The sequence below is a fragment of the Papio anubis genome, chromosome 1 (assembly GCF_008728515.1).
Source record: "Papio anubis isolate 15944 chromosome 1, Panubis1.0, whole genome shotgun sequence".
NCBI classification, from domain to species: domain Eukaryota; kingdom Metazoa; phylum Chordata; class Mammalia; order Primates; family Cercopithecidae; genus Papio; species Papio anubis.
Window position 1 is genome coordinate 17,228,928 of NC_044976.1, and position 20,591 is coordinate 17,249,518.

Below are 20,591 nucleotides of genomic sequence, written 5' to 3' on the forward strand. Positions count from 1 at the left end.
CTGGGAGGTGGTGGTGGCCCAGAAATTGCTAGGAAGATGAACATCTATTTTCATCCCCAAATCTCAATAAAAAGCCTGTGCTGCTCATGTGAGTGATGACTTGAGAAGTAGATAAAGGAAAAATCAAGCTGCTTGTAAGTACATGTTGGGTGGAGAGAAGAGAACAATTGCAGGAAGTCGGGGCAACCGGGAGAAACACAAGCCCCTGGGAATCCCTGGGAATCTGGGCCAGGTGGGGACACCACATGGGTCTTCATGATAGGGATTCATGGAAGGGAAGGGTGACCCCACAAAGTTAGAAGAATTTGGTGACACTGTTTTTCTACCAGATTCATCACCTAAAACTTCAGAGGAAAAGAATATTAGAAAAAAATCAGAAATATGCCAGGTGCAGTGGCTCATGCCTGTAATCTCAACACTTTGGGAGGCCAAGGCGGTGGATCACTTGAGGTCAGAAGTTCGAGACCAGCCTGACCAACATAGTGAAACCCCATCTCTACTAAAAATATAAAAAGTTAGCCAGGCATGGTGGCGCATACCTGTAATCCCAGTTACTTGGGAGGCTGAGGCAGGAGAATCGCTTGAACTCAGGAGTTGGAGGTTGCAGTGAGCTGAGATCGCTCCATTGCCCTGAAGCCTGAGCAAAAGAATGAGACTCTGTTTCCAAAATAAAAAAAGAAAGAAAAAGAAAACAAATCAGAAATAACACAAAAAAGGAGGTGGCTCATTCCTCTTTGCGTGGTTAGGGGGCAGGGTACGCATGGAACAAGCCTGGGCTTTGGACTCAGGTAAGTTTTGGGTTCGAATCCCAGGTCCTCCTCCGCATCTTCACTTCCTCATATGGAGAGTGGGCATGATAGCCATGATTGACATCGGATGTTGACAGATGACATGAGATAATAAATCTCTAAAGCACTAGCTGGCATGCCTTTGGCCTCCCTCACAGAGGGTGGAGAGAAGGAAAGACACAGGTCAGTGCAAACAGCAGGGGACCTTGCGTGTCTATGTGTGCACAGGGCCAGCTTCCGGGATATGTGTCCTGCGCAGCCGCCCGGGGCCCATTAGAAGGCCCCCGCGCTTGGCTAAATGACCTACTGTCACAGCACAGCCTTGACATTCTTAACGTTTGATCAAGGGACTTTGCATTTTCATTTTGTCCTGGGCTCTGCAAATTAAATTGTATAACCGGCGATGCACACGTGTGTGGGGGCACATGCGAGTGTGTGCATGTGTGAAGGAGGGGGAGAAGGACGCTGCAATGGGTGCTCCACGAAGGGATGTTACTGACAGCAACCGCACCCCAGCAAGTACCCACCCCACAGTCCTGAGCCAACCACACACACCAATAAGCTGAGGCTTTGCCCGACAATAGCCCCTCTTTTCTCAGTTCCAATCAACAACAAAAACAAACCCTCCTAGGCTTTGGGCTGTTACCCAAACACCCCACACCCACAGGCCGAGGCCCAGCAGCTCCACATGTGGGCTCCCCAGGGATTTTCCCAAGGTCCCTTCCAGCTGGTTCCGCCAGCCCAGGAGGCTGCTTGCTGGGGTTTCCAGATACTAGGCACGCAATCTGCTCACTCCCACAGCACTTCTGCATGGCTCTGTGTGGGACCCCACGCCACCCTCTGCACACTGTAAGTGAGGGGCTGATCACTCTGTCCTCCCTGGACCAGAGGTGAGCTGCCTGAGGACCAGAGCTGGGCTGTCTCCATCTCCGTGTCTTTAAGGCCAGGTGCAGTGCTGGAAACACAGTAGGTGCTCAATAGATGCTTGTTAAAGTCGTTTATGCACTCTTTCTACACATCATCCGGTGGTGGAGACTGGTCACAGACAAGATTCACATAAAATAAAGAAACGCTAAGAAGTTTACTGTCTGAGCAGGCATATGTTAGGCTGTGCCTTCTGACTCCACTTCTGAAACTGCTGCTTCTTGGGTCGCTGCTTGCTGTCCTGATGAAAATAGGGCAGGCAGTGAAGTGGAGCAGAACAGTTCTGATGGAGTCAGGGGACCTGGGTCCTGGTCACACTCTGCTCAGTGACCTTGGGCAGGCCACGCCCTCCTTGGACCTCGGTTGCCCATGGGTAAGATGAATGTGTTGGAGGCAGGGCTGCACTATCCAGTCCGGTAGCTGCTCGCTTCAAATGTGGCTGATGACCCTCTGGAACTGAATTGGAAACTTCATTTATTTTTAATTAATTTAAATTTAAAACCAGATACAAGCTTCAGATAGGAGATTTTTTTCTTTTTTTTTCAAGACAGAGTCTTGGTCTGTCACCCAGGCTGGAGTGCAGTGGCGAGATCTCAGCTCACTGTAACCTCTGCCTCCCAAGTTCAAACAATTCTCCTGCCTCAGCCTCTCGAGTAGCAGGGACTATAGGCACGTGCTACCACGCCCAGCTAATTTTTGTATTTTTAGTAGAGACAGGGTCTCACCATGTTGGCCAGGCTGGTCTCAATCTCCTGACCTCAGGTGATCCGCCCCCTCTTGGCCTCCCAAAGTGCTGGGATTACATGCATGAGCCACCATGCCTGGCCAAATTTTTAAGTGCATTTGGAATAACTTGCATATGTGAACCTATCTTTCTCAATTGTAAATGTAATAAAATCTGAACACAGATTAAGTATGTCGCAGCCTGGCAACAGAGGGAGACACTGTCTCTACAAAAAATAAAAAATAAATTAGCCAGGGGTGGTGGGGTGCACCTATAGTCCCAGCTACCAGGGAGGCTAAAGTGAAAGGATGGTTTGAGTCTGGGAAGTCAAGGCTGCAGTGAATCGTGATCGTGCCACTGCACTCCAGCCTGGGCAACAGAGCAAGGCCCTGTCTCAAAAAACAAAACAAAACAAAACAAAACAAAAAAGTATTTCATTGGGACTAAGATATACTGTAAGTGTAACAGATTTTGAAGACTTAATTGAAAAAAAGGTAATACTTTTTATATTGATTACATACTGAAATTATATTAGATAGAATGGGTTACATAAAATTTATTATTAAGATTAATTTCACTTGTTTCTCTTCTTCATTTCTAGTATGGGTACTAGAAAATTGAAAATTACCTATGTGCGGCTGAGTGCGGTGGCTCAAACCTGTAATCCCAGCACTTTGGGAGGCCGAGGCAGGCGGATCACGAGGTCAGGAATTCAAGACCAGCCTGGCCAAAATGGTGAAGCCCTGTCTCTACCAAAAATAAAAAATTAGCCGAGCATGGTGGCAGGCGCCTATAATTCCAGCTACTCAGGAGGCTGAGGCAGGAGAATCGCTTGAACCTGGGAGGCAGAGGTTGCAGTGAGCCGAGATCGAGCCACTGCACTCCGGCCTGGTGACAGAGTGAGATTCTGTCTAAAAAAAAAAAAAAGAAAAGAAAAAAAAAGAGAGTTACCTATGTGCTTCATGTTCTACTTCTAGATTAAGGAATCTCTTAAGGTATTTCCTTTTTATTTTTATTATTCTGATATTCTACAAATCTACCAGGAATCATTAACTTCTGTGGGTTTACCTATCTACCATCATACACTTCCTCATCCCTTTCTTATGTTGGCATCTTGATTTTCCAAAGGAAAACAGCCCCTGTAAAATCTTCATCCCAGCTATAGGGAAGGGCATTAGGCCCAGGCCTGGCCAATCAGAGCAGAGCACTCTTCTTTGACCACCATGATTGGTTCAGGAATGACACATGACCCGCAGGCAGAGCCAATGAGACTTCATTTGATTGAAAGTTTGGAAATGAGTTTGGCTTTTCCACTGGGGTTGTTAAGGAAGGGATAGAGCCCTAGACCTACGGGGGGCCATCTTGCTGCCATGAGTGAGCAGCCTGCCTGAGAAGGAAACCACTGCAGAGAAGAGGAAAACCACAAATGAAGAGAGCCATGACCAGCCCCAATTTCTTTTCTGGCATTTTCACATTCCCCTCCCACACCCCTCCACACCCTGCGCCCTACCTCCCAGAACCTGGCAAACTCTTCATCCTTCCAGTCTCAGCTGCCCTTGTCAAGGTCACAGTGACCTCTATGTTGCCAGATCCAGGGGTCACATCTCTATCTAGCTCCTGCACAACTGCTTGACAACATTCAACATAATTAGCCATTCCCACCACTCTTGGCTTCCATGATGCCTTATGCTCCTCCTCCTCCTACCTCATTGGCCACTTCTCAGTCTCTTCTTTCATTTATTTGTTCTTTCATGTGTTCTTTCTGCAAGTATTTACTAAGAGCCTTCTATGTGCTGTGCAGTAGGAAGTCAACAGAACAAAACCCCTGCCCTCAGAGAGTGACATTCTGGGGTAAGTCTTCTCTATTGATTCTCCACTTCTGCTCAGCCTCCAAATATTGTCATGTACCAAGGCTCCACTGAGAACCCCAGGCCTTTTCCATCTTATCCTGTCTCGTGGCTTTAAATTCCATCCACATATCAATGATTCCCAAATGTCTATCCGTAGCCCTGGCTGGGGCCCTAAACTCCAGACTCATAGATCCAACTGGTTACTTGATATAACTACTGGGTTATCAACAGGCTGTCTCAGCTTAATGTGTTCAAAACATAACTATTGATTCCTCTATTGCCAGCCTCAACCTGTTTCTCCATTTGTCATCCTCCATCCCAGTCAATGGTACCACATCCACCCAGTTGCTCAGGCCAAAAACCAAGAGTCATCCTGATTCTTATCTGTTCTCCTCACCCACTTCCCATCCGTCAGCAAGTCCTGACAGCTCTGCCTCCAAAACGGACCCTGGAACTGTCACTTTTCCCTATGTCCGCTCCTATCACCCTAGTCCAAGCCACCATCATTGCTCACTGGGCCACCATCATGACCTCCAAACTGGTTTCCCCTCTTGCATTCATGCCTACCCTGCCCTGCCCTTCAATTCTTCATACCATAGCCAGAGTGATCTTTTAATCATGTAAATCAGGTATCACTCCTCTCCTTAAAACCTTCCAGTAAAGAGCGTGGGCTATTTACAACATTTATAAAAAAACAATGGATTTGTAATTCGAATATATAAGCAACTCCTACAAGTCAATTAGAAAAAGATAGCCTTTTAGAAAATTGGGCAAGGGATATATACTGACAATTCACAAGAGAAGAAATTCCAAGAGCCAATAAATATAAAATTATATGTTTAACCACGCTAGTAATCAGGGAAATACAAATGAAAACGAGTTACCATTTTATATCCAAAACATTGTCAAAAATTTTAAAGACTGACTCTACCAATTGTTGGCAAGGATATAAAGAAATGGGATCTTTTGGATGCTGCCAGTGGAAATATAAATTAGTATGACAACTTTGAAGGGCCGAGTGACAACTTCTCATAATGTTGAACATCTGCACACTCTGCAACCTATTAATTTTCCATTTCAGAATCAGTTGCAATGGTAAAAAACAGAGTATGACCTAAGCACGTATCAACATGAGAATGGATGAATAAAATATGATGTGTGCGTGCCATATAATTCTATATAGTAGGTAAAAAAAAATTAACTAATTTAAAGTTATACCTATAAAACCATTGTCAGATGAAAAGAGATGGGTCATCAAAAGACAGGAGCTCTGTGCACACTGCTTCCATTTGTGCAAATTTAAAATTCTAAACTTAAAAAAGAAAAACGGTCAAGTGCAGTGACTCACACCTGTAATTCCAACATTTTGGGAGGCCAAGGCAGGTGGATCACTTGAAATCAGGAGTTCAAGACCAGCCTAGATAGCAGGGTGAAACCCTGTCTCTACTAAAAATACAAAAATTAGCTGGGTGTGGTGGTGCACACCTGTCCCAACTACTCAGGAGGTTGAAGCAGGAGAATCACATGAACTCAGTTGCAGTGAGCTGAGATCACACCACTGTACTCCAGCCTGGGTAAAAGAGCAAGACTCCGTCCCAAAAAAAAAAGGAAAGAAAGAGAGGAGAGGAAGAAAAGAAGGGAGGAGGGGAGGAAGGGAGGAAGGGAGGGAAAAGGAAAATGGCTTCTTTTTGTGCTTGGGGTAAATCCTAACTTCCTGCCGTAGGGCACAAGGTCTTTGCCCATCTCTCTAACTCCATCTTATCCCATCCCCTAAGCTCTGGCCACACCAGCCGTCTTTCAAACATCTTTTATTACAGCATTTTCATGCCCACAATCGGGCCTTTCCTTGAACCTTACTGCCTCTGCCTGGCACTTAAACTTAATCTTCCCCTAAGCCTCTCCGTCACTTCTGGACATTCTCGTGTTTGTCCATCTGTTTGCTTGTTCATTTCCTTGTCTATCCCCACTAGATAGTAAACTCCAGAAAAATGGGATTGCTGCGGCTTTCTTTTTCAGTGGTATATCCTCAAGGGATGGCATTTAGTAGGCACTCGATATTTGCTTGTTGAATGAATAGATGTGACTTCCTTCAAGAAGTCTTTCCCAAATTCCTAGGCTAAGAAACATTCCCCAAATCTGCACTCCTACAGCCTCCTGTCTTGGCTGTCTCAGTAATTTTCCCACTATGATTCAGGAACTCTTTTTTTGAGAAGGAGTCTTGCTCTGTCATCCAGGCTGGAGTGCAGTGGTGCGATCTCGGCTCACTGCAACCTCCGCTTCCCTGATTCAAGCAATTCTTCCACCTCAGTCTCCTGATTTGCTGGGATTACAGGCATACACCACATACCCGGCTAATTTTTGTATTTGTAGTGGAGACAGGGTTTCATCATGTTGGTCAGGCTGTTCTCAAACTCCTGACCTCAGTTGATCCACCTGCCTCGGCCTCCCAAAGTGCTGAGATTACAGGCGTGAGCCACTGCACCTAGCCTAATTCAGGAACCCTTAATCTGGGGTTCTCAAATAGATGTCTGGAGAACCCATAAACATTCTAAAATCATAGACAGGATTTCATGTGCATGTGCTTATTGCCTCTTCTGGGGCCAGGGTTCTCAGTTTCCATCATTTTCTTAAAGGCATCTGTGACACAAACACATGAAAATTGTTTTTGTAACACTATCCTCTTTCCGGTTGGGTTATAACTGGACCAGGTTCTCCAGACTGTAGGCTGCTCGAGAGCTGGAAGCTGCTGAGTCCACCACTGTTTCCCAAAATGCTAGTGCAGGGCTTGCCGTGTAATAGGTGAATCTCAGTGAAATCTTGAATGAATGATGAATGAATGAGTGAGTGAATGAATGCATGCATGGTTTTGGAGCCTGGAAACCAGGCCCATATTCACTCAGATCCCTTAGGTGCCTGAGATATCAGATGTTGGAACAGACGGGGAACAGAAAGCTGGCCTCAGGGCAAGGAAGGCTAAGCGTTTGGCTCCCCCAGAGATGAGCAGGGCCTTGGAGGGGGCCCCCCACTTGCTCGTCCTGAGCCCAAGGCTATGGGTCGGGATCTGTTACTATTGCACCCCTCAGGGACTGCCTGCCTCCTCCTCCCTCCACCTCGCCGGGGAAGGAAGGCTGCAGCCTCCTCAAAGATGGCTTTGGTAGCAGGGGTGTTGCCCCCGAGATCAGTGCAATCACCAAGCTCAGACAGCCCCATGGAAACCCCACAACAAGGCACCCAAACAGAGACCAAACCCATCCCAGGAAACTCAAGGGGCGAGGAGAGGTGTCTACTCAACCAGTGACTTAGGAATCTAGAAATTCCGGTGGGGCCAACTGAACAAGGGGTGCGGGACACCCGACCTCATTCCATAGAAAGAAATTCCAGGCTCCAAGATGAGTCCCCATTTTCCATGTGGCCAGAGTCTTTGTCCAAAGCCGCAGAATCCCACCCACATTCTCTATGGGGCAGGGGCAGGGGGTGAGGGGCTCCTCCACTCAGAGAGTAGTGGTTCCCCAACCTTTTTGTTCACTCTCAAAATGTATAGATTTATGTACCTATAAGTTATAGAAAAAATCCATTTTTAAATATATATGCACATAAAAACAAAAGCTCATCTTGCACACCCTCAGCGGCACACACCTCCCTGAGAAGTTGATGAAGGAAGTCTAAGCTCCTTCGTGGCTGGGCCCTCAGGTATCACAAGGAATATTTAATACCACTGGCCACCACTGATTGAGGTCTACCATGTGCCAGGGTTTGTGCTACATGATCTACATTTTTAACAATTGAATCCTCACAATATCTATGAGCCCCATTTGACAGAAGAGGAAACTGAGGCAGGGCAGGCCACGTGACTTACCAAAGGCGCTTTGGCCAACAAGTGGCAGAGCTGAGATTCAAACACAGCTCATCTGATTCCTGTGACCTTCACCTCCACTTTAGAGGCATCATTTATAGAGCCCAAACTCAGATACATGGGGCTGCCCCTGATTTAGATTCAGTCCTCACAGAAACCCTGGCAGGGGATCACCATTGCTTTTCACATCTTACAGAGAAGCAGAGACTCAGGAAGGCTAAGTAATCTGCCCTAGGTCACACAGAGAGGTAAGTAATGGCAGACACCCACGCCTATCTGATTCCAGCATTCTCCCATGAGGACTGTTTTCCCAGACAGGGCTGAAGGCTAGGTCAATTTGGCCACTCCCACCCACTACCCCTATCTCCGAGTCCAGAATACAGCTAAGTCCTTCTCTAGGTTAAATTTCTCAGACACAAACCAGCACCTAAAACAGTGACTGGCAAATAGTCTGAGCTTGATGAATGAATGAGTGAATGAATGAATGAATGAATGAATGAACGAGTGAACTAGAGAACATATAGATGAATGGATGAATGAATTTCCCCTAATCACATTCTCGCCTCTCAGAAAGAAAGAGTCTGTGATTCCCACTATAAGAGGCAGAGCTGGGTGCCCACCAAACACTTCCACGAGGTCTGGAGACCACTTGAGAGGTGAGTTCTAGGATGTGGGCTCACCACGTGTGTTTCTGGAGAACGAGCCCTGTTGTTTCCACAACAGTAACCCACCCGTGGTCCGCAGAGCCTGTTTATACTCATGTTGTCACGGGCTTCTCCCCATGGCTGTGGTGAAGTAGGCACTACCCTCCCATTTTACAGGTTGAAGAGCCTGCAACACAGAGAGGGAAAGTGAACTGTCCAAGGTCACACAGGAAACGGGTGGCAGAGTCAGGGGCTCACCTGCTCTTCTCACTTTCTCCTCCAGCCTACTTCTGTGTATTGGGATCTGACCTTAAGCTGCCATCGTTCAGGGATGGAATTGTTAGGGGTTTGTCCCAAATCCGCAGGTCAGGAAACAACATCCTACTCCTCATTTAGAGAGAAATAAAATAGAAACAAACACACAGCAAGGGATGCCAGCTAGGTCAGCACAGCCGGGTCCAGAGACCTCCAGAGAGCCACAGCACGTGTCCCAGGCAGAGTCAGGTTAGGAACCGGGAAGAATCAGGGGCATCACCCAGGGATGGCAAAACAGGCACAACCCAGTAAGAAGTAGCCCCAAGAACCCGGGCAAGCAGAATCAGCAATGGGCTCTTCCTCTGCCCTCCTGCTCACCCCTCCTGGCAGGGCACGGTATCACCAAAGAAGCCACATGCCGGATGGTGGGCTGAGAGGGCAGAACCTTTCCCTAGAATGGGCACGGTGCTGCGGTGCCTGCCCCTGCTGCCAGCTCAACCCAGCCCGGCCCTCACCAGACAGCCAAGCACAATGGCTGTCTCAGGCAGGCAGACAATTCAACCCTTTCAGACCAAGGGCATCCGGGCTGGCATTCCCCGCACCTCTGTTTCTCCCTGGCTCCTGTAAGTGAATCACTCAGAATTAATGACCCTGGGAACAATGAATGGGGAGCAGATTTGGGTTCTTCTTGAGCAGACAGAAGACTGGATCCTAGGAACAACCATTCCATGGCTACTGATGGAGACCAGAGCAGTGGATGCTCCAGGGTCATGGAGGCACGCTGCAGAGTGCACAGAATCATTACTGACTGTGGCCATCCGAACCATAGAGCGTGAGGGCCGCAGCCTCATGGATTGTTTGAGCCACAGACTATTCTAATCACAGAGCCACAGAAATCCAGTGTCTCAGAACCATCAATTACTAGCATCCCAGAATCAGTAACTCAAGGAATCACAGGCTTCCAAGACCATCAATCATCAGTTGCTAGAATCCAGCTCTTCAGGGCGGGAAAAGAGTGTTAGAGACCATCCTGTCTGAGGCCTCTTTCTGCAGTTAAGGAAACCAAGTCAGCTGATCAAGGTCACAAAGCTAAGACTAGTGGCCAGGACTTGCCACTCCCTGTCCTCATTCCATTCTAAAGAAGTGGGCAGGAGCAGCAGCAGCCTCAGCTCCTGGACACTCGGCCCCTCGGAGTTTGGTCTGGTCCCCCCGTGGAGGATTATCTGACACTGTCAGGGCACTTGTGGGCAAGCCCTTCCACTGCATCAAAACCAGAGGCTTTGTGGATTCTAATGTCAGGATGATGTGTTTTGCAAGTCTGGACAGGCCTGGATTCTTTTAACCAATCCTCCACTTCCTCGCCTAATAAGGGAGAATTGTGCACCCTTATGATTTTACCTGGGGCTCTGCCTACTGGTGATTACACAGGAGAGAGAGCCAGTCCTCCTGAGTTTCAGCCTGAGATACCCATTGCCTCATCAGGGTCACTTCAGTTCACTGGTAAGCCACAGAAGGAAATCCAGCCTCACTTTCTAAAGGCCTATCACATGCTAGGCTCAAGAAAGTTACTAATACTAAGAAGGGAGAGACCCCATCCCCACTTTTGAGCCCCTTATAGTCCATTGAGACTGTCAGATATGTATGGGATTATATTAATATGTCAAGGCAGAATGTGATGGTAATACATACAGAAGAGACAGAAATTAAGAAACGCTTCATGAGAGAGGAACAGCATTTAAATGGAGCCATTCAATGGCTTTTCTACATATCAGTTCCTGACTTCTGCTTCTGGCTGTGATGAAGTAACAAGGACTGGACTTACCTTCCCACCCTAAGCAACTAAAAACTGAACAAAACCAGCCAGGCGCGGTGGCTCACACCTGTAATCCCAGCGCTCTGAGAGGCTGAGGTGAGCAGATCACCTGAGGTCAGGAGTTGGAGACCAGCCTGGCTAACATGGTGAAACCCCATTTCTACTAAAAATACAAAAAAAAAAAAAAAAATTAGGGGGGCATGGTGGCACACGCCTGTAACCCCAGCTACTTAGAGGCTGAGGTATGAGAATCATTTGAACCGGAGAGGCAGAGGTTGCAGTGAGCCGAGATTGTGCCACTGCACTCCAGCCTGGGTGACAAGAGTCTCCCAGACTCTCAAAAAGAAAAAAAAAAAAAACTGAACAAAATCCATGAAATAACTTTTTACAATCATTGAGAAACAGGAATGACTTAACGTGACTCCTGAGAGAAGATAAAAAATGAAAGGAGCCCTGTGTTTGCCTTGGTTTTCTTCCTAGAGTTATATTCCAGATCACGGTTTGGGGCGAGGCGTACTAAGCAGAATATAGTACTCTTGCAGAACTGAGGAGGGGGAGAAGTGGGGAGTGGGGGAGGGGGAGAAGTGGGAGAAGGAGGAAAAGGAGGAGATGGAGGAGAAGGAGGAGAAAAACTCTATTCAGTGGAGATTCCATAGAGGTCAGGCCTTAACCACAAGCTGAGCTATCCCTAGCATGAAGGCCCATTCAGACCAGCCACATCAAAGCTTAGGCTTCAAAGGGATCAAGCTGACTTGCAAGTAACTTAGGTACCTGTTAAAACAGAGCCCGGAGACATTGCAGTCATTTAGAGTGGTAAGACAACAAAATTGAGAACTCAGTCAAGGCAGGGCATGGTAACATTCACAAAATCTAGCATCCAGTCAAAACTTACTATATATAGACCAAGAAGCAGAAAAACGTGAGCCCATGCAGCTCAGAAGAAAAACCTGAGTCAGCATAGTAAGACCCTGTATCCAGAAATAACAGAAATGATGGAACTAGTACACAAATATGTCAAAACAGTTATCACAAGTATGTTTGAAGTATTTATGGGAAAAGATTATCATAATGAGAAGAAAAATTGAAAATACAAAAAAGAATTAAGTGGAACTTCTAAAGGGGAAAAAATATAAGTCTAAAATGAAAAATTCATTAAATAGGATTCCCAGGAAATCAAACACTGCAGAAGAAAAGCTCATTGGCCGTGTAGTTATAGCAGTAGAATTTATATAAAGTGAGGCACAGAGAGAATAAAAAAGCCTGGAGGGAAAAATGAGAAGAGCTTAGTGACCTGAAAAAAGACATTAAATGGTCTAACATATATGTAATTGAAGTTCAAGAAGGAGAGGAGAAGAGAGAGAAAGTAACAGGAAATATATTTGAAGAAATAATGGCTGGAAATTTTCTAAATTTGATAAAAACAATAAACCCACAGATCCCAGAAGCTCAACAAACCCCAATCAGAATAAAGGTAAAACTCCACACCAAAGTATATCATAATCAAATTGCTTAAACCAGTGATAACAAGAAAATCCTTTTTATTTATTTATTTATTTATTTTTATTGTTATTTTTATTTTTTTTAATTTATTTTTGAGATGCAGTCTCGCTCTGTCGCCCAGGCTGGAGTGCAGTGGCACGATCTCTGCAAGCTCCGCCTCCTGGGTTCACGCCATTCTCCTGCCTCAGCCTCCCGATTAGCTGGGACTACAAGTGCCTGCCACCATACCCGGCTAATTTTTTGTATTTTTAGTAGAGACAGGGTTTCACCATGTTAGCCAGGATGGTCTCAATCTCCTGGCCTCGTGATCCACCCACCTTGGCCTCCCAAAGTGCTGGGATTACAGGCTTGAGCCACTGCACCCAGCTGGAAAATCTTAAGAGTACACAAGAAAAAAAGACATGTTACATACAGATAAATTATGACAAAAATTCACAGATTTCTCATCAAAAACTATGCAAGTCAGAAGACAATGGAACCTCTGTAAAGTACGGAAAAAAAAAAAACTATCAACCTAGCATTCTACATCCAGCAAAAATACCCTTTAAACAAAACAAAACAAAACAAAAAGAAATACAAACTCTTTCAGGCAAACAAAAGCTGAGAGAATTTGTCACCAGCAGACCTGTACTACAGGAAATAGTAAAGGAAATTTTTCAAGTGAAAGATAAATGATACTGGGTGGAAACGTGAATCAACACAAAGGGCTAAAGAGTGCCAAAGATGGGAAACATGTCAGTAGATGTAAAAGGTTTTCCCCTCATTTTTCAACTTCTTAAAAATATACCTATTTAAAGCAAAAATAATACCAGTGTATGGGGGTTTATAAGGTACATAAAAGCAAAATATATTAAACCAATATCACACAAAATAGAATGGGGAATGGAAGTATTTCTAAGTTTCTTACATTATCTGTTGTAATTTATTTTTGTTGTGTCAATTAAGCTTAGCTACATTTCTTGGAATTCCTTTCTCTGTATAGTTTTGATTTAGCGTGGATCACTAGAGACATTTGCACAACATTTGCAAGCTAGAGCAAAGCAGTAGCTGCTTACGTTTTGATTTTGTTCTTTTTTTTTTTTTTTTTTTTTTCTCAGAAAGCTGGAGCAGGGACACCAGGTGCTGTTGCAGCTCATATATACTGTCACTTAACTGCCGGGTCACCTCATTGTCATGAGGCAGCAGCTGGGCCCACAGCTCTCCCAGTTCCCACTAAGTCATCCTTCAGTGTCCCTGACTCCTGACCCAAGTGTGTGTTTAGCTTCATGTTGAAAAGCCTCACCCTCTCTTATAGGTTATGTTATCATTGAAGTTGGCCCTCATGGAAGAGGTGAGAGATCGCACGTAAGTTCTAGTCTGTTGCGGCTCTTTTCCTATTCTTTCCCAATTTAAATACATCTCCCCTTCCCAGTTACCTCCTCTGTACTGTCAGTATAGCAGCACCAGACACACAAAAAATAGCCTTTTATAGACTGTTTAGCCAACTCCATATCATTGTATAAGGACAATTTCCTATAATAAAGCTGTCTCAGCAGTTCTGTTTCTCTGATTGAACCCTGACTGACAAATATGTAAAATGGCATAATGTTTTGTGAACATTATAAGTTAAAGAGCATGTTATTATTATTGTCATTATTATTATTATTTTGAAGTCAGGACCTCCCTCCATCATCCAGGCAGGAGTGCAGTGGCATGATCATGGCTCCCTGTAGCCTCAACCTCCTGTGCTCAAGTGATCCTCCTGCCTCAGCCTCCTGAGTTGCTGGGACTACAGGCATGAGCCACACACCTGGATCCTAAAGATGCATATCATTAACCCCAAAGCAACCACCAAAAATATAGTAAAAATAAAATGGAATCATTTTTTAAAAATAATTAATCAAAAGGAGCCAAAATGAAAATTAAGGAACAAAGAGGAGATGGGATAAACAGAAGGCAAATAGAAATATGGAGTATTTAAACCTAATCATATCAATAATTACATTAAAAGCAAATTATCTAAATAGTTACATTTAAAGATGGAGATTGTCACATTGGAGTTTAAAAAAAACAAGACCTAGTTATATGCTGTCTACAAGAAACCCACTTTAAATATAAAGACACAGATGAGTTAAATACAAAAAGATGACAAAATATATACTAGGAAAACACTAATTTTAAGAAAGCTGGAGTGGCTATAATAACACCAAATATAGTAGACTTAAGAACAAGGGTTATTATCAGAGATTAAGAAGGACATTTATTAATGAAAAAGGGATCAATTAATCAAGAGGATGTAACCCTTCTAAATATGTATGCACCTAATAACAGAGCTTCAAAATACTTCAAGCAAAAACTGACACACCTGAAAAGAGAAACAAATCCATACTTAGAGTCTGAAATGTCAACATCTCCATCATTGATAGAACAGGTAGACAGAAAGTCACCAAGGATCCAGAAGACTTGAACACTGTCAACCAACTTGAATTAAGTGACATTTATAGAACACTCCACCCAACAACAGAGTACACAGTATTTTCAAGGGCACACAAAGCATGCACCAAGATATGCCAAAGGCTGGGCTGTAAACAAGTCTCAATATATTTCAAAGGATTGAAGTCACCACACTGATTCTGGAGAAGAAAAAAAAAAAAGATAAAAGAATACACAAGTTCTTTCAACTCAAAGAGAGAAAAGAGCAATTTTCTATATGATGAAAATGAGTCATCTTTGCTGCAGAAGAGTGATAGCGATGGATTACTCTAGTGTGCCTTAAGACTTAACTTCTTTCAAACCAGGCCATGAATCAGATGGGACTTCCAGGCCGGAGGAGCATGTCACTGGAGGACTTTCAAAGAGAAGGCGCTGATAATAGTGGCTTTAAAGAAACCGGCCAGTATATAGCCAGTTCCCTGAGTTCCTGTGATAAATCCCACTCCTGTACCTCCTCTTGGGTGTCCCCTGGGCAGGGCACCTCAGTGTGTCCAAAACCAAATGAACAGCATGTCCCCAGCCTCCCAGAGCCTCCACCTTTATATAACCTCCTTCTCAAAACAGTTGTTTATCCTGAATGATCCAGCTTAGTTAAGACACCACCCAGAAACTTACAGGTATCTTCAACTCTGCCTCTCCTTCAGTCTCCGCTTGGTTAGTCAGTCACTGAGCCCTGTGAAGTCTCTTTCTCATTGATCTCTCCAACCCATCTTCTCTTCCCTCCTCACTGCCACTACCAAGTCCAAGCCCCTTCTCATTTCTTATCATCTTCTCCAGCCTCCTCATCCCTCCCCTGCAGCTGGTCCTGCCTCCCCACCACACTCGGCCCCACTGGCCAATGGACTCTCAACTTTGTTTTTCAGGTCTTAAAAGTCACACAACAGTACATATACCATGTCAAAAAATGTTTAATACAAGCAAGCAAAACTCAAAAACACATTAATAAATAGAAGTAAAAACAAATTTTAACTTAAATCAAAAGCCCATCACCATCCAGCAATAACCAATGTTAACATTTTGGATCACCAGCCTTCTGACCCTTTCCTAAATGTTCATTTATGTTTTTCTTTTTTCTTTTTTTTTCCAAGACAGAGTTTTTCTCTTGTCTCCTAGGCTGGAGTGCCGTGGCACAATCTTGGCTCACTGCAACCTCCACCTCCCAGGTTTAAGCGATTCTCCTGCCTCAGCCTCCGGAGTAGCCACCATGACCAGCTAATTTTGTATTTTTAATAGAGACGGGGTTTCACCACGTTGGCCAGGCTGGTCTCAAACTCCTAACCCCGTGATCCGCCCGCCTCAGCCTCCCAAAGTTCTGGGATTACAGGCGTGAGCCACCACACCTGGTCACATTTATGTTTTTCACCAAATGGGATTGTTTTAGACATACAACTAGGGTGAGCCAGTTCACCTGGGACTGTCCTGGCTTTTGCACTGAAGCTCCTGTGATCCAGGAAACCACTCAGTCCTGGGCAAACTGGGATCGTTGGTCTCCCTACAACTTTTCTGTTTAATAGATTAGCACCTTTTGATGTTAATAATAGACAGCTATGTCTTCATTTTGATGACTATAGGAATACCAGTGAATATAAATATATAAGTGGTCTTTTAAAGGTAAAAAACCTGCTGTCTTCCACTTACCATCCCTTCATGCACCCCATGGTATTAAGCAGTAAGCTCCAAAGTGGGGAGGAGGGGAATCCGGGGACACATAGGAAAAGCCATTGGCTTAGGGAGAAAGAGTAGCAAAAGTTCTATTTAAATGTATTCCTTTTTTTCTCATCATAGCTCACCGTAGCCTTAAACTCCTGGGCTCAAGCAATCCTTCTGCCTCAGCCTCCCGAGTAGCTAGGACTACAGGTGTGTGCAACTATGCCTGGCTAATTTTATTATTATTATTATTACTGTAGAGATGGGGGTCTCCTTATGTTGCCCAGGCTGGTCTTGAACTCCTGGCCTCAAGTGATCCTCCCACCTTTGCCTCCCAAAGCACTGGGATTACAGCTGTGAGCCACCATGCCCAACCTACATGTATTTTTTTTATCTCATGTTTTTCATTTTTCTATTTTTGTGTGTCTTATAGTGTACATGATACATGTGTACAGTAGTGCATGTACATAACTTAGTGATAAATAAATCTCCATATAATGGAGGGTTTATTTCCAGCATGCTTCTAAAGGTTGGAAACACTAGCCCAGCTGATAAAATATTTCCTCTTTAGCAGTCCTGGAATGTCCAGCATAGTCAAGGCTTTGCTTCTCCCTCCAGTTTCACCTGCCACCTCCCTCACTGATACAGTTTGGCTGTGTCCCCACCCAAATCTCATCTTGAATTGTGGCTCCCATAATTCCCATTTGTTGTGGGAGGGACCTGGTGGGAGATAATCGAATCACCGAGGTGGTTTCCCTCATAGTGTTCTCGTGATAGTGAGTAAGTCTCATGAGATCTGATGATTTTATAAGGAGAAACCCGTTTGGCTTGGTTTTCCTTCTGTCTTGTATGCTGCCATGTAAGACGTGCCTTTTGCCTTCTGCCATGATTGTGAGGCCTCCCCAGCTGCATGGAACTGTGAGTCCATTAAACCTCTTTTTCTTTATAAATTACCCAGTCTCAGGTATGTCTTTATCAGCAGCATGAAAACAGAGTAATACACCCATCCCCCTGCAAGCAACACCAAACCATATCTGTTCCCTGAATATCCGTATTCTCCCCTCCAAGCTGTTCCCCTCCAGGAGGTTCCCATCACCCCACCCCATTCACTCCTGGCTAACCTCCGCAGTTCCTCCATTGCAGCTCACAGGATAACCCAGGTCAGATACCACCTCTGCCAGGAAGTCTTTCTGGAACACTCCTCCTCTCATGCCCATCCCATCCAGGTTAGGTGCCCTTCCTCTGCATTTCCATAGCACCCTGTGCTTACCTGCACCACAACACTGACCACATGACTTAGTAATTACCTATTTAACCCTTTATGACTTCCCCTGATTCCCTGGTGGCCGCCCAGCCCAGTGCCTGTCACACAGCCGTCTCCTAGTAAATGGTGAAAGAATAAACAAACAATAATTGCAAACATGTATATAACACTTTCCAAATGCACGACACTGATTACAGATCAGGAAACAGAGGCACAGAGAAGTCAAGGTACTTGTCAGGGTCACAGAACTAAGTGGCAGAGCTGGGCTTTGAACCCAGGCAAACTGGCTTCAGAGTCCATGCTATCCATTGTTATGCTACGACGTCACTCAGCAGAAGAATGAATGAATAAATGAAGAACAAATAAAGAGAGGAATGAAGGAACAGATGAATGAACAAAGGAATAAGTAAAGAAATGCCCAGGGGCCTGGTCCCAGGCTGCTTTGCAGACATCAACTAATTGCACTGTCTTTAAGTTGCCTTTGTCATTGTCCATCTAATGCCATTTTTCATATTTTAGTTGCTGCTTGTGGAGGCACCAGAAGTTTGTCCCTCCTCCCCCCTCACCCCTGTACCAGTATCAACCAGACCTCCCTCCCTTCCTAACTCCCCCATTGCAGCTCACAGGGTAATGAGCATCAGAACTACAGGATCACGACATATTAGAGCTGGAAGGTACACTTAGCACTATCCAGTCCAATCTTGCATTTTGTAGATGGAAAAATGGAGGCCCAGAGAGGCAAAGCAACTTCCCCAAGGTCACACAGTAACTTAGTGCAGAGTCAAGAGTGAGCCCAGTCTCCTGGTTTTCCATCTGTCTCCCTTTAGTAAGCTGTCTCTGTTTATTGCTTGAGCTTTGTCAATCAAAAGCAATTTGGGGCAAAGCACAACAGATGGGTTTAGTGAGTTCTCAAATGCACTGTTGAGAAAAGTTCCTGGGAATAGGGAGGTGAGAAATGCAAGGTCAAGGCCCTGCAATTTCCTCCAGGCAGATAAATAAATAACCAAAACCATCACTGAGGACTCACCATGTGCTCGATGCTTCCCTGCATTATCCCATGTCGGCCTCCGACACAGAGTAACTATCCTGGCTTTAGATATGAGCAAATTGAGGTTCAGAGAGGTAAACAGAGCGACCAGCTCATCCCCAGTTTCTTGGCACTGTCCCAGTTCTAAAACTGAAAGTCCCATGTATTGGGAACCCCTTTAGTCCCAGGCAAATCAGGACAGTGGGTCACCCCCAAGGTAAGCAGCCTGCCCAGAGGACTGGATCCCAGAGATCCAAACTCAGATCTGCTGTGGACTCCCATGCCCTTTCTCCTACACCACGCTGCATCCTCTGGGAAAATACATAAACTCTCAAGGGAAAAATAAACAGATACGCCGGTGGGGTCAGGAGCGGGAAGTGGGAAGTGGGCCAGAGGAGGGTGGGCACCAAGCAGCAGCTCTGAAGTCAGGTCAGCCCTGGGGCACTGCAGCCCAGCCATCTGGGAGATAGAATGCTACTGGGTGTCGAGCCAGGGGAGGACAAACAAGGTTCTTATTCTTCTCTCTTTATCTGGAGGACTCTGTTTACGGCAATAACCCTGTTATCTCAGCCAGGTCTCTGGTCTCTTGCCAGGAGGTGACAAGGGGTTTAGGGGCTGAGCCTCTGACCAAACCAGTCTCCCTGGGACCCTGGCATGCTCTCCCTTCTCATCTGACAACCTGATTGGGGTTGAGGAGGCATGGTGAGCACCACAGGGCAGGGGACCCCTGCCCACTCGTGGAGGCCACAGGGAGTCAGGACCCCACGCTTGGACAGTGGATTTCCCTGTCGTCGGGAGGGAATTTCAGAGTAGCTGACCGCCTGCTGGGAGCCAGACTCCTGACTGCGGTGGTCTCTTTCAGCCTTCTCCTCCCTAAAGCACTCAGACAGGCATCCTCACCTCCACCTTACAGAAGCGGAGGGGATGTCCCTTAGAGAAGTCACATAGCATGTCGGTGACACAGGGCGGCCAGGGCACAGCAGTGACCCCAACTCTCCCTGCCTCCCAAGCCTCTCATGAGGCTGTAAAACAGTGGCGGATACACAGACTCTGTCCTGGCTGTGTGTCTATGTGACTTGCTTCCCACACCACACCTGCCTGGACACCTCTCCTGCCTGGACCCTTCTCCTGTCCGGACACCTCTCCCGCCCGGACACCTCTCCCGCCCGGACACCTCTCCCGCCCGGACACGTCTCCCGCCCTCCTCCACAGGGTGATTTGTCCTCATCTTGGGACCTCAAGCGTGGCCTCCTCTGACCCTCAAGCTGGGGTGAGTGCTCCTGTCTTAGAACTCAGGGTGGCCTATGCTGAGGCAACCACAGTTCGTGGGGATTGGGGTGTAAGAAGCACCTGCCTGACCCCTTCTGCACAAAGACCCCGAGAGGACAGGAACTGACTCTCTATCCCAGCACTGATATATTAGGTTGGGGCAAAAGTAATCACATTAAAAGTAATGGCAAAAAACTAAAATATTAAGTAGATTTTGCCATTACCTTTTTTTTTCTTTTCTTTTTTTTTTTTTGAGACAGAGTCTGACTCTATTGCCCAGGCTGGAGTGCAATGGCGTGATCTCGGCTCACTGCAACCTCCGCCTCCCCGGTTCAAGCGATTCTCCTGCCTCAGCCTCCCAAGTAGCTGGGATTACAGGTGTGTACCACCACGCCTCGCTAATTTTTATAGTTTAGTAGAGATGGGGTTTCACCATGTTGGCCAGGCTGGTCTCCAACTCCTGACCTCGTGGTCCGCCTGCCTGGGCCTCCGAAAGTGCTGGGATTACAGGCATGAACCACCGTGCCCAACCTGACATTACTTTTAATTGTAATTCATGCA

At 45.8% G+C, this 20,591-nt stretch overlaps 1 long non-coding RNA gene across 1 annotated transcript; it reads right to left on the reverse strand.

Annotated features, from left to right (window-relative positions):
- Positions 1-1,345: 1,345 nt before the first annotated feature.
- LOC108585405 lies at positions 1,346-19,927 on the reverse strand. Its single transcript, XR_002521329.2, has 2 exons — positions 18,762-19,927; positions 1,346-2,168 (listed from the first exon to the last, which is right to left on the reverse strand). It is a non-coding gene; the product is annotated as an uncharacterized LOC108585405 (long non-coding RNA).
- Between the last annotated feature and the right edge of the window lie 664 nt (positions 19,928-20,591).